Consider the following 15,561-nt stretch of genomic DNA (forward strand, 5'->3'; position numbering starts at 1 on the left):
TTTGTTAATTTTTTTTAATTACCCTCAGTTTTTTTTCTCCAACACTATCCACCTTTCATTCTTTTTTTCTGCAAAATTGTTCCTTTCATAATAGCTTTTTATTTATTTCCTTTCTTATTTGCTCCCATTTTTGGTCAGATGCTGACGTTTTCTGTAAACAGTCTTTACCCACTCTTTATAATTTATCAGAGGGGTAGCCATGTTAGTGTGGATCTGAAAAAGCGGCAAAGAGTCCTGTGGCACCTTATAGACCAACAGACATATTGGAGCATAAGCTTGACACAGGACTCTTTGCCGCTTGTATAATTTATGTTATTTAATGTTCATTTATCTTTATTCTTATTATTTCATTTTAAATTTTCTCCCATCTGTCAATGTCATGCCTCTCTCTCTCTTCCTCCTTCCTTCCTCCCTTCCTCCCTCCCCCTTTGGCCTTGCAATCTCTTTTCAAACAAAAATAATGGTACTTAAAAAGTCCTTTGCATTTATACCATGCTCACCATCATAAAATCAGAGTACCTGACTTCCATTTCCCCTGATTATTCAATTTCCAGGGAACTCTTAACTTTCTTTCTCCACTACTCACTCAGGATTATTGCTGATTATATCTTGTGTTTAGTGAGCCAGTTGCATCACAACTGCTTGATGCACTGTAATCTCAAAGAGTGCAAGGTAATCTAATAGGGTGGTCTTTTCCTCCTTCCTAATACTATGGTGTTTGTGCTGTCCTACATGAGCTGTCTATGTGCCACTCTTCTGATGATGCACAGATCGGAGCAGAGGCAGCTCAACAGATGGGGTTAACATGTGAGGAGCACCTCTAAGAGTTCAAAGTTTGGTTGTGGGACGTGTGGTACCCTCTGCCAAGTAACCCATAGTGCCTTATATGGGGTCCTCCTCTTTGCATCACAATACACTCATCCCTAAAGGTCATCTATTGTCTGCTGCCCTCCTACAGGCTCCCTCCGCCTACATGAGAGGTTCTGCTGCTTCTGGTGACTCACCCTTCTAAGTAGGAAGCCAGGAGGTGGAGCCAGAGGGCTACTTTCCAAGCAGGGGGACGAGGACAAATGGGGAATTAATCTCTGACAGTGGAGTCAGACAGGCCTCTGAATGGAGAAACTGAGGCTGACATCCCAGCCTGGTGAGTCAGATGTGTGCATGTGGGGCTGCTGGAAGTATGGACCCCATGTGGCTCCATAATCATAAATGTATCCTGTCTACCAGGAAATAGACTGTGGAGTACAAAGATGCTTTATAAAGATTCTTTCTGTAATTGGAAAAATAATAACAATCTTAGAAGTGGTGCCTTGGCCTCTTTTTGTGGATTTACATCAATGAGTGCAGGACCCAGCACAGAACTATTTGGGTGAAATGTAACGGCCTGTGGTTTCCTGGAGGTCAGACTGGATGATCTATCTAATGGTCCCTTTTGGCCTTAAACTCTTATGAAACACATTCAGACATCTTTCATTGGAGTAACATAGGAAGAGCCCCAAAGGCTGTGAAATGTAAAATTTGGGGCCTTGTGGTGTGGGATGGCCAATAAGAGAACATGGGATGAGGGAAAGGAACATGGGCGACACGTGAACTGCTGGCTGGGGAAGGCTAGTCCCCAGTCCTGCCCCTTCCACCTGAGGCCCCACCCCTTCCACCCTGAGGCGCCGCCTCTTCCGTGCTCCCCCTGCTGGACCCAGACCCCTCCCACCGCGGCCACCGGCCCTGGCCCAGGCTAGCACCTCACAGCCCTGGAGCACCAGGAGGGCAGGTGGCGCAGCCCCAGCCTCCCCAGTCCCGGAGTGCATACTGCGTGCAGATGTGGTTGCCCCATCTCAAGAAAGATATATTGGAATTGGAGAAGGTACAGAAAAGGGCAACAAAAATGATTAGGGGAATGGAACAGCTTCCGTATGAGGAGAGATTAATAAGACTGGGACTTTTCAGCTTGGAAACGAGACGACTAAGGGGAGATACGATTGACGTTTATAAAATCATGGCTGCTGTGGAAAAAGTAAATAAGGAAGTGTAATTTACTCCTCATAGCACAAGAACTAGGAGTCACCAAATGAAATTAATAGGCAGCAAGTTTAAAAAAAATAAAGTATTTCTTCACACAACACATAGTCAACCTAAGGAACTCTTTGCCAGAAGATGTTGTGAAGGCCAAGACTATAACAGGGTTCAAAAAAAAACTAGATACATTCACAGAGGATGGGTCCATCAATGGCTATTAGCCAGGATGGGCAGGGATGGTGTCCCTAACCTCTGTTTGCCAGAAGCTGGGAATTGGTGACGGAATGGATCACTCGATGATTTCCTGTTCTGTTCATTCCCTCTGGGGCACCTGGCATTGGCCAATGTTGGAAGACAGGATACTGGGCTAGATGGACCTTTGGTCAACCCAGTATGGCCATTCTTATGGGATAGGCAATACTGAGTATCTCATTGGAATCAATTACTTCTGACCCTTGCCTTGTGACAGGGGTATAACATTTTGTAACTCTGAACTGTCATGTGTTTGGGCCTGGCAATAAAGATCAATCTCATATCAATATTCCTGTCTATCAAACATTTTTATTACATGGTGTGCAAAGAAAATTAAATCCTTGGCAAAAATTGAGCAAAGTAAGCCACCTGAATCCCTTAGTATGAAAGGGAACTTGAAGTTGATCGCAGCCCTTCCAAATTTTTCTGAAAGCAAGTGGTATAGGAGATAAATTGTAGAGGGTGAAATTCTCCATGCAGCTGGTGGGCCCAGAAGCACTGGAGGTCTACAGTACATTCCAGAGGAGCATGAAGAAGACTACAAACTACTAGATATAGCTATTCAAGAAGTCATTTGAAGAACAGCTTTGTGTAAGCTCTAAAGCTTGTTTCTCTCACCAACAGAAGTTGGTCCAATAAAAGATACTACCTCAGCCGCCTTGTCTACCTGGGAACTCCACATTTTCTTTGCAAGAAACTAGCTTTCAAGTGAGATCACTGACTATATGTCATAGGAGACCATTATGTCATTGGCCTATCTAGCAATCCTAAATTGTGTGAATTTTCACAGCTAACAGACGCACTAATTAAAGACCAAATTATTTGTGGTATAACTGTAAACTAGGTCAGAGCAAGATTATTAAAGGAAATTGACTTGATTTTGCAAAGGCCAGAAGATATTTTCAAGGTTAGTGAAAATGATGCTTCCTAAATTAAAGTATTAGCAAGTAGTAAAAGTATTGCAGTGCACCTCACTAAAAACTTATACCAAGAGATAGAGATAAAAATAAAAATCAAGGGTAAGCAAATGACAGAGAACAGTTATGTTTGCAATAATTATGTAGGAAACCATGTGACAATGCGAATGCATCCAGCTCAAGAGGTTCAGTTTCAGGCATGCAATAAAAACAACCATTTTGCAAATGTCACGTGTGTCAGTTACAGAACAAATTGTCAAGAAATACTTGGCTGGGATGATTTTAAGATATATATCAGAGTTTATCATTCAAAATAGCTGGTCAGTCTTGTTTTCATGTACTAACAGTGGGGCTAGCATTCAATATCCAAAATGTCAATATTTGCTTCTTGCCAATTAAAAACATATGCTTAATCCCAGATCCCTCTTATCCCAGTCATCATTTCAATCTACACCCATCTTGGAATTCCTCTGAACTTTTGAAGGATTGAATAGCAGAGATTTTGTACCCTCTGACTTGTATGTGAAAAAAGATAGACATTTTAAAATGTTTTATCTTGAACTTTTCTCCTCCCTCCAGAATTAGATGCTTTTCTTGCTCCTTTACAGAGGTCATACAGTTGCACTCTTCTGTTTCTCACAGTTCAGCCACAGTGTTCCTAGTCCTCCATATTACGGCTGCCCAGTGTTGAAATGACCCTTCTTAAGAAGGAAACCAATTACCCCTTACCGTAGGAAGTCAGAGTAAATTGAAGTTCTGGCAGCCTAATTCTGACATTGCTGACCCCATGGCTCCGAGCATGTGCATGCATGCCTATATATATATATATATTTAGAAGCTGTTAGTAACTACCAGAAATAAAGGCATTTCAATCAGTTCGTTAGTAATGTGGCTTCACTAGCACAGCTGTGCATTTTCTGGGTTTTCTTTCTTTCTTTTTTTTTTGTCTGTCTTCTGACTTTTTTATTTTAAATAAGTCTCAGCAAAAAATAACAGCTGAATACAGTGTAGTCCTATATTGCTCATCCACTATTAAATTCCTGTGCTAATGCGGTCTTTCATGAAGGCAACGATTAGTAATTAACAGGGAGTACTACTTCAGGACATTTGGGGAGTGACCAATAGAAAGCTGGGATCTGCTGTGCAGAATGTGGTCGAGAAAAACAAATCTGAAATGTAATTATCAGATAGCTGAAATATCGTGCCCCGACCCAATCCTGAAGGCATTTTGTGGGAGATAAGGACCAAGCACCTCATTGGATCAGACTCTATGTATTCGATACCCTCTACGTTTTCAAGTTTTACTTCTTTCTGCTAACATTTTTCAAGTTTCCATTTACCCTTTGTCGTCCCACTTTCTACTTGACTACTTCCTAGGTGGAGAGTGTCATGTTCCTGTACAAGATATGGACTGGCTACAGAGCTTGCTTATACACACCAGATGTGTGGATCCTAAGATCCTTCCGTGCTCTGCCAGGTATGGCTGAGGTTCCTTTAAATAAGGTAGTTTATACACATCGCCACCTAGTGGCTGCACACTATAACATAATTTAGCATGCCATTCTCTCTCCCCCTTTAAGTTCTACATTCCTACCATTTACAATATACACTATCACACTATCTTTGAATTTCAGTACATATCAGTCTGTTAAGCATCTCTGAATCGTACTGGTTTTCTAATTACATGAACTGAATGTGGAATAACTTGGTCATCTAGCTGTCTATTACAGTACAATCTTTCTATAATGAACACGTCAGGATCCAAGCCAGGGGTTCATTATAGTGAAAGAGCCCCACTGTCGGGGTGAGGGGGGGCAGGGAAGGGTGGCTCACAGCTTCTCCAGCCCTCAGCTGTGGTGGGCGTGACTGCTCCTCCAGCCCCGCCGGAGCCACAGGACTAGAGGTGGGATCCAGGGATAAGGTTCATTATCGCCAAAGATTTGTTATTACGAAGGCAGTTATAGCAAGGGTGTACTGTAGTTTCAACAATTGGCTGTGGGCAGTTTGGAATCCTGGAATTGTTGTCTTCTTTTTGTTCAGCATCTGCCATGTTTAGCGTTTGCTCTGTTGATTGTTTTTCCGAGGAACTATGGTCCCCATGGTCGGTTTCAATCACATGTGATTTGGGTGCTGAATTCTTTTTCTTTATGACAGCTGGAGTTGTCCACCCTTTTTCTCCAACCAGTTTGACACGAACACAGTCACCAGGTTCTAGACCCAGCAGTTCTCTAATTGAGTGTGGTCTGCTATAAAAGTGATCATAGGCTCATTTTGCCTTTTTATCCAGTTTGGCTACTCTTAATTTCTGGCCATTTTGGAGATAAATTCTTTTCCAAAGTTGAAACAGTAGTGCTGAGTTGTCTTCCCATCAGGAGTTGTGCTGGACTTGATCTGTAACTCAGAAAAACAAAGAGTCTTCCTGCTGTAGAATTTTCTTGGCTGTCTGTACAGCTCTCTCGGCTTCTCCATTTCCTTGTGGGTAAGGTAGACTGCTAGTAATATGATCAAAATCATATTTAGTTTGGAATGACTTAAATTCTCCTGCAGTGAACTGTGGTCTGTTGTTGCTAGTTATTCTAGAATATCAAAGTAAGCACAAGTGCACTTCCGTTTCTTGGTTTTAATTCACACCTTTTATTTTGATACATGTCTGTATGTAGACTTTCTTCATAGGTATCCACATGCCCTATGTCAATTTTGCTTAAATCAATAAAAACTTGTGTCTCCTATTATATTGGTGAGTTTCAGATATCTTCTTCAACAAGCCTAGTGGCAATGAATATTAGTATTATTGTTAAACTCACAAGAAGAAAATGGTCAGTAATAGAACCCCAAATCTTTGTCTAATGCTCTAATCAGGAGATCTTGCTCCTCTGTCCAAGTTGATTGCATTTTTGAAAGGTGAAAGAAACCTTAAAACCCAGTAACATTATTAAGTTTATTTAGTATTAGCAATTTTCGATAGGTTCAAACACAAACTATCCATCTGTGGAATCTAGAGGGCAAGAAGTGATAAACATTTCACAGTAGTTGCTATTCAGCAGCATTCAAAACAAAACGTGAGGAATGTTTTAGTCCTGGTGCTCCTAGCAGAAAGGACATTGAAACACAACTGCCTTTTATAGACAGACATGACAGTGCATGCAGGGGTATGCACACAGGGTGTGATACTTTCTTTAATCTGGGCCTTTGTATCTCCTTCATTTGAGGGAATGTTGTCTGTCAGCTTGCAACAGGGCCCTTCATTTTGATGTTAACCCATTGAGGCACCAGGTGATTTTTAGGCTAACCAGGGCAATCTAGCATGAGAGTAGGAAGGCCTGACCCAGTAATTCACACCTTTTTTCTATAGACTGATGCCAAGTATATTTTGTTGCAGGTATTTTAATGTGCTATAGGAAAGTTCAGATCATACTAATACTACAGCTGATCCATACACAAAATTCCCCTTGACTTAAACAGAGAGTTGTTTGTTTTCAGTGCTGCTTAAGCAGCTAGACATGTCCTTGTATTTAGCATTTATTCTTTCATTTTAAATTTGTTTCTAGATTCCCTTTCTAGTAAAAATCTCTTCTTCCATCCCTGCATACTTTGGCCCATTGGTATTCACTGGAAGTTGTGCCTGCTTACAGTTGGACTGAATTTAGGCCATTAATTCAGTCTTCAGAGTGTTTTCCTTACATGTACATTAACAAGCACATCCAAAAAACACAAGAAACTGAAGCTTTCATCTTCAGTTGTCCCCATAGGTCTTTGGACATGTCAAGTGAGGCCTCTATTACTTTGTCTGGTCCACTTCCATTCTAATAAGGCTAATAACTATAGCAAATGTTAAGTGTCCCAGCTATAATGACCACATGCCATCTGTTTGTTCTATATTGTACTTGCTCATGCCTTTTAGATTATAACCTCTTTGAGGGAGAGACTTTGTTATTTGTTCAGCACACAGATCTGGCTTTGGTCCCATAGGCTACATGGAGCCATGCAACACATGCTCACTAGTCACATTCCCAATTACCCATGTTTAGTCCATTGTGACTCCAGCACCAACAGGCCATAGAAATTATTGGGATAACTGCTCCATTAGGAAGGTGCAATTCAGCTCCCACTCCAGCTTTCCTAGTTCATATAGAGGGTGGTCAGCAGAAGCTATGAAATCTTGCAAACTGAAGAAGGGAGTCACCACAGCCTTGGGGGATGAAGCCATGTGGGAGTGGGTGGGTGAAAGGTCATGGGTACGTTTTGGATGAAGGGACAGGTAACAGTGGGTTGGCAGCTCATAGTCTCAGTTCCATACTCTGCCCATTAGGGTCTAGGGTTGCTTTATTTTAATAGGTAGAGAACTGAGAACATCTTAGGTAGTTTAGACCAGAAGTCCCCAAAGTGTGGGGCACACACCCTGAGGGGGGGCATGGCGGGGCCCAGGCCAGCCCCATGGGGAGGCGGGGGAGGAAGGAGGAGCACCATCCAGCCCCTCCCTCCCCCGCTTTGCTTTGGTCCAGCCCCCAGCCATGTCCCCAGCTCCCAGCCCCGCGCACACCTGACCCCATCCCCAGCCTTGATGGCTGGCTGTGGCTCTGTTCCTGGCCTGGAGCTGAGGCTGGTGAGCAAGGCTGGGGGTGGAGCCGCACCTGCCCATGAGCCTGGCTGCTGGCCCCCACCACAGCCCAGTTGTGGCTCCATGCCAACCCCTGTCCATGTCTCCTCACCATCAGTCGCAGCCCTGCTCCCGGCTCAGAGGGGCAGGAGGGACACAGGGGAAAGGGGGGACGCAACCCTCAAAAGTTTGGGGACCACTGGTTTAGATGGACTAGAGTGTGGCAATGAGAAGAGCTTAGACTGTCAGCTCCACGTAGAACAAATAGTTCTTTGCATGGATTTGGATGCAATTTCTGTGTGGGGAGATTGACAGAGAAACCACTTGTGATTCTCAGTTTTGTGTTTAGGTGGGGACTGGCTTTTGTAGCAAGCTATTCAAATGTATTGCCGCAGCAGCATTTTCTTTTCCCATGCCTCTCCAAAATGCATAATCTCTGACACCCGTATAAGGAACTTGCTTCTCAGATAATGCTAATACACCCACAATATACTGCCCTGGGTGAGCAGATTACTCAGGTGGCTGACTCACTGACATAGGAGAGAATGAAGGGTGCATGCAAAGTACATGTTGCATCTTCTGTATTGACTTGCTTATCCTTTATTTTGTTCAGCTGGAGATAGTGCTCAGTGCAGTGAAGTGTTATTTTGATCCATTTTTCCTGACTTTCCTATGGTGAAGTTCCTTCTCTGTTGTCCAGATCACAATTTATTTATTGGTGTGTTTATGAAGCAGTATTGTTTGTGGTAGTATCTAGACAGCGGAATGGATATACCAGAATAGCAAGTTATGAATACAAAAGGCACACACAGCTGTTAGTAACAATGACCACTCCTGGGCCTCAGCAGGGTCACAGATCTGTTATAGATCATTCTGGTACAAGCCCAGGAGTCCATACGCCGCTAACTGTAGCAGAACTCAGTGGAAAAAACGACATACCACACACTGAACTAATTGTGATAAGAAAATTTTGTAACATTAAAAAAAAAAAAAGTAAGAGAAAAATCCAACATTGTTTAAAAATTCGGAGGGCCCAACCCCAAAGTCTTTACTCAGGAAAAATTGTCACGCAAGTCAAAGGGAATTCTGGCTGGGTAAGAGTTCTGTAAAAACTGACTAAGGAGTTCAGGGTTAAGGGTGAAATTCACCTCTGTGCAGAGGATCTGCATAATGCCCCGTGTCTCACTTAGGCCCCAACATAAAAACTTGAGTGGAATTTAAGTGATGCATGAACTTTGTGCACAGCCCTCTGCAATGGGATGAATTTTACTGCTAGTGCACAATGCAGCTACCAATTAAATCAATAAACATCTCTACATTGTCTTCACTGGGAGCTGGACTGGACACTTGGTTCTGAATTTCTAAATCCAATTTGTAATTATTTGACTAGGTGGTAGGGGCTATCTTGATAGACAGTCCCTTCTCTCCAGTCTTCAGAGTGACTGTAGGTTTCTGTCATGATTTAACTGAGATGCCCCTTCTAATTTTACCTTTAAAAAAACCAAACAATAGGTTTTTGTGGCTCTTAATCTAGTGTTGATTTTAAAAGCAAACGTATAGAGCTGCATGTGATAAATCCACAAAGAAGAAAAAAAGTAATATACCTTGTTTACAAATGGTCCTTGACTCTTAAAATATTGTTTAGTCCAGGACATAGAAATAGGAATTACAATAGTTTAGAAAAAAAATCATTTAAAAAACCCAGGGCTTGTAGGTGTAGATTGGGACGGGTTGCCCCCCTTAAAGGTGCCACCTGATGCACTGGGATACCACTGAGCCCACCTGTTCCTCCAGCCTGGGCCCCCTTTATCCTGTCTTGCTGAGCTAGGCTCTTAAGCCGCCTCAAGCAGACTCACAGGCAGGGCCACACCCAGCTGCAGAAAGACACAGACACTGAGATCAGCTCTGGGAAGACTCATTTTAAGGGACTTGCCCCAGCACTCAGGTGCCCACCTCCCTTGGAGAGCAGACGCAAAGGTATATTGTCTTGCGTTGTATAGAAAGAGCTGCACAGCACAAGCTCATAAGAATTCGCCCTCTCTCTCAATGTGAAGAGAGCTATACACAGCTTCTTGCCCCCCCTCAGATATGGATTGCACAAACTGGGTTATGTTATAAACAAGAAATAAGTTTATTAACTACAAAATACAGATTTTAAGTGATTATAAGGGATAGCAAAAAGAACAAAGCAGATTACTAAGCAAATAAAACAAAACATGCATACTAAGCTTAAGATCTTAAAGAGACTAGTTTCAAGAAGTAATTTCTCATCCTAAATATTATTTTAGGCAAGTTGCAGAGTTTCTGTAGCTTAGAGTTCAGCTTGGACTCACCCCTGCCTTTCTCCTCAGGTCTCCTTTGTCCCTCCAGGCATAAGTGCCGACTCCGTGGGTGCTCCGGGGCTGGAGCACCCATGGGGAAAAATTAGTGGGTGCCCTGCACCCACCGACAGCCAACCTCCCCTCCCCACCCCCTTGCCTCATCTCACCTCCGCTCTGCCTCCTCCCTTGTAGCAAGCTCTGGGAGGGAGGGGGGAGGAGCAGGAACGTGGCACGCTCAGGGGAGGAGGCAGGGAAGAGGTGGGGCCGGGGCCAGGATTTGGGGAAGGATTTGGAATAGGGGCAGGGAGGGGGCGGGGTTGGGGCGGGACTTTGGGGAAGGGGTGGAGTCGGGGCGGGGCCCAGGGCAGGGAGGGTTGAGCACCCACCAGCACAAGCAGAAGTCGGCGCCTATGCCTCCAGGTAATTTCGGCAGTTTTTCTTCTTGGGTAGGCAATGGAGGGGAGTCCTGTTTGCCTTCCTCCCCAGCCTTAAATATGATTTACATAATGCAGGAATCTTTTGTTTCCCAAACTTGACCTCCCCCTACTGTTAGTGGACAATTACTAGAAGTCTATGATAGTGTTTAGTACCAGGTGACAGGACCACCTGACCTAGTATGTCCCACAGCTGTGTCCCAGGACAACTCTCAGGAAGGAGAGAGATCAGTATCTTCATAGTCTTGCTGTTTCTTCCGAACGACCCATCAATGCTGATGTCCTGTTGTCTGGTGGGTGTCTCCCAAATACCCACCCAGTTGTGATTGTTACATAGCCAATATTCCTAACTTCAGATACAGAAATGATACATGCATACAAATTGGATAATCACATTCAGTAAATCATAACCTTTCCAATATCTTATATGAGCCATGTTGCATAAAGTATATCTTGGTTATGCCATATTCATATCATAACCGTATTTCTATGAAGACTATGCAGTGTAAAGTCACATAGGTAATACTTATTACAGGATTCATTTAAAAATAAAATAGGTCAACTTTCAGGAGTCGGATTCTATTCATCAGGCCATGGAAACAGTGAAAGGTAGGGCAAGTGAAATGCTGGAGCTGTTGAAACAGACTTAGTAATTAAACACAGAGATGCAGAGATGAAAGGGGAACTGCATGGAAAGATGTGAAAATGAAGTCTGTTACAGATGTGGACTGGAGTTTCTCTCCATTAGTTCTGTTTACAGTGGAACATGAGGCTCTCTACCAGTCAGAAAAAAATACAGAAAGGAGGATCAAAGGAAAAGTCAATAGATAGTAAAGAGGTCAAGAGGAAACCTCCCTAAAATAATTATCCAGCAGCCTAATTCATGGTTTGTTTTTGATTTTTTTTCAGAATAATGGATGAGTTTTAACACTCAGGGTAAAAAATCCTGATCTTTTGAGTAAGGAGACTTCAGGAGTAAGTCAGGTGTGGAGAACTTCTCTCTTTATTGCCAGCAGTGACCTCACTGATAAGTTCTGTGCAGAAACTGTTTCTCCTCTACTCCACAGTTTGCTCAACTGCACCAAATTCATAAGCATAAAAGCCTAACTAAAAATTACCTGCAAAACATCACCAAGTGTCTTAGATTTTATATAGTGCTATTGCCACAGAAAACATTTACAGGATTTTACTTCATGTTTTAAGTGCTGATTGAGGTGCACCACCCTTACTCACAAGTGTAATCCTTACAGGCAAAAAGAATCTCATTGATTTATAAGGTGCTTAGGTATGATTACGGTCACAGTGTTCTTGGCTAAATCATGGTTTTGCCGCAAGGGAAGGAGGAGAGTTGCACACTGGAAGGCAGATTGTGTCTATCCCTGCCGCAGCCTGTTTCCTGGGGCACACTGGAGGATAGAGCCAAGGCTCTCCCCATTCCTCACAAGGTTCTACCCATATGCAGAGTGGAGAGGGGATAAAGCAACTCTGCGAGGCATCTCCCTGCTTTGCTACCCACCATATGGATAGCCCATACAGAGGCCTAAAGGGTTGCCTTGTGCCTCTTAATTTCTTTGCAAAACCATACAAGCCGGGCCACAGTTTTGCCCACTTTGAGAAACTAGACAGATTAGACAGAGAGTCACGTGAATAAGGTTTTCCAAGATCATGCCTGAGACGTTTGTGGGCAAACCCCTGAGTTAAAGCGTGTCTGCAAGAAAGTATAATGAAATGATATCTGCAGAAGTTGATCAGTTTTATAGTGTTATCAGTGTGGGACTAATGTAGGAGATTATTGATTAAATTTTAGATTGTGGCTATAACATGGGCTCATATACAAATGATCCAATACAAAATCATCATATACAAATCACCAAAAAGTAAAAAAAAAATTGTTTTGACAAATGTCAACTACATACTAACATGCCAAGTGTCAAAAATCAAAGCAAAGGTATAAATATAGCTCCCACACTTCTCAAGCAGGCAGAAGACTGAGTAATCAGATGGGCTTTGCATCACATCCCAAAAGTTAATACATTCCAGAGCTGCTGCTCCTCCTCACTGAAATGTCTCTGCCTACAGATGTTCAGATCTAGGGGCGACAGCAGAGACACAGAACATTTGAAAGTGAGTAGGAGACATATCTGACTCAAAGTTCAGGCTCAGAACCAATTTACAGCAATGGGTAAAGATCCTGCCTACGCTGGGGGACTGAGTGTGAGGGTGAGTCACCTGATATCAGTTGTGTCCAGGCTCAAGGCAAAAGGCCACTTATGCCCATTGTCACTGCTGCTGGTTGAAAAGGTAGATGGGGAGAATCACATTTTGGGAAGTATAGCATGCTACTGCTGTTCCTTCCGATCACAGCACTGATAAGGAGTAAGAGACAAGCAGACAATCTGCAAGAAAGAACAGTTGCATTGACAAAGACAAGCATTTTTGCTATAAGAATTAAAATGATCACATAGATCTAGGAAAAGTACATGTACCAATGTCAATGTAGGTACAAAATCAGTCTGACAGGCCCAAATCACAAAGCTGGATTTGACCTTGGGGAAGTTTGGAGATGTACATCACAGTTGGATCCGCATCCTACAGCGGGTCAAACCAACATTTACAGTGACTGCTTCCCTGTTTTGGCAGATGCAAAAGCCAGTTATGCAAACTAGAGGAGCTAATTATTTTTAAATAGAAAATTAGGAGAGCTTCACATATGTATTGACGGTAGGACTATTCCTCTCTCAAGATCAAACTTTCGGTTGCTTCAATTAATGGGCACATCCACATCTTTTTTGCACACACAAAAATCTCACAGTTTTGTAGGTCCTAGAGGAGGCCAGCTGAAAATTAAACCTTAACGGTGAACTCCTATCTCAACTGATGTCAATGGGAGTTTTCTCTTGTTTTTTTTTAACAAGGTCAGGATTTCCCGCACAAATGTTTAAAAGTTGGTCTTTAAAGTTCATGTTCTGCTGCGTACTGTTGGTGAGATGCTTATGCTTGGTCTATCTCAGAAAACTTTAATTGATTTAAAATCTACTTAGTTACCAGCTCAAACCCTGATTACAGATGTGTTTCAACCAGTTTAAATTGCATTTAAACTGATTTTGTTTAATGCACATTAAGCATAGTGCATTTTAACCTAGACAAGTCTTTAGAGAATTAAAAAAAGTAAATCAAAACAAGTTTAAAAAAAAAGGGTAAATCACAATGACTTTTTTTTCTCCAGATCATTATTGTATACTTTGCATAGGAGGATGTTTGCAAACATTACACTCAGGCAACTTGCTAGAACTTTTACCAGGAGCATTTTTCTAAAGAGGCGTTACAAAAGCAGTGGTAGTATCATCAGCAATAGAGCATGTGAGTCCCACAGTATGGAAACAGCACTCTCTCAGATCTTCCCAGTAACATTTCTGAGACTCTCCAGACCCACTCTCCTTTATCTTTAATGGATCCCTTCTTCATTTGCACTGATGCATTTCGAATGTATGCTTCCAAAACAAGGCACATGGGAGGCATTTAAAGTAGATTTCCTGAAAGGGAAAAGAACAAAGGGCATGTCAGGTTCCATTTTGATTTGCATGACAAATTCACTGTGCTGTGTTCTGGTGGGTCAGGCTGAGCTCGCCTGCCACGCACTGCGTTTGTTACTTTGGTATGAAAGCTTTTGACAGTCCACAGTGTTAATTGTTCTAAGGATCATTTTGTTAGGGTAGGGGTGCTTTTATTTGTATCCTTAATCTATTTAGGTGAAGGGAGGGCTATTTGAGAAAATTAAAAAAAACTATTTCAAACTCCTTCTCACAGTTTATGAAAATAGTCCTGTCAGGTCATCATCAGCATTTTAAATCTCATTACTACTCTGTGTGTATGTGGTTTTGGCAGCGAAATGTTGAGTCCCCAAACTAAAAACTTTGGGATTCTGTTGTTTTGGTGCACACCATTCTTCCTTTCGTTGAGTCCCACAGCAATGGGTCATGCAGAGTTGTTTGTGCTTTGCCTGTATGCTCCTATCAGATGATATTGTGGTACTTTGACAAGTTCTAACAAAGGCATTAATGGCCCCAGGGGCATTGCTGGCCACATATTGTTACTCTGGTGTGGATAGAACAAGAATAATTTTCACATCTGTCAAAGATCTGATGGTAAGATGTATGATCTGGCCTCAGGATGACTGAATCCTTCTGGAGACACACTTCATGGTAGAGACTGTGGTTAGCCCTGGTGGCATGTTTTCTTACTTTTAGGAGGCATATGTGTGTGCATCTGAATAGCACTGATTCGACTCACTTGTGTAAGGATTGGTAGGCTTGTGGCACATATTAGTATTTGAGTCAGGATCAGAATTCAGGAGTGCCTCGCTTCCAAACCCATAATAAAGCTTTTAGACTGTACCATTCCTCATTTAAGACTTTGCCAAGTATGAAGCAAACCTGTTGGCTCTATCAAGATTCAAAAAATACACAGGAATCAAAATGTTGTTTCAACTACTAATAAATACAAAAACAAACATCTTTGCCAGCATCGACCAGTAATTTGGAGGCTATTCACTGGCATTTTTCTAATATTAACATCATTGAATGGTGAAGGTCTTCATTTAGTATTAGCAGCCTGGCAGCAAATGTTGATCCCCCACAAAATGTTTTTAGGGCTTAGGATGGTCAGTCAAAAGGTTTCAAGAGACAACTCTTTGTTGTTTTCATTTGTGTCTCTGCTTCACTTTTATCACTGTTATTTCAACAAATGGCAAGCTCAAGGTTTTATGAAATGGAGGAACAGGGAATCAAAAATAGAATTTTCATGAGGTTTCCAGGTAACAGAGGAGAATGGCTGCATTGTAAGCTTTGAACTCCCACACTGAATGTTGGTCTGTTCTCATTTTCATGCTGCTGTCTGAGTGCACAGTAGCAGATATGTTCTAAATTCAGATTGTTTTTATATTGTAAAGCCAGGGTATTGCATGCACAAAATAACATAAAGAAATCATAGATAAACAATTGAGTGTAGTCATTCCAATCACTTACTCA

The sequence above is a fragment of the Caretta caretta genome, chromosome 14 (assembly GCF_965140235.1).
Source record: "Caretta caretta isolate rCarCar2 chromosome 14, rCarCar1.hap1, whole genome shotgun sequence".
Taxonomy (NCBI): Eukaryota; Metazoa; Chordata; order Testudines; family Cheloniidae; genus Caretta; species Caretta caretta.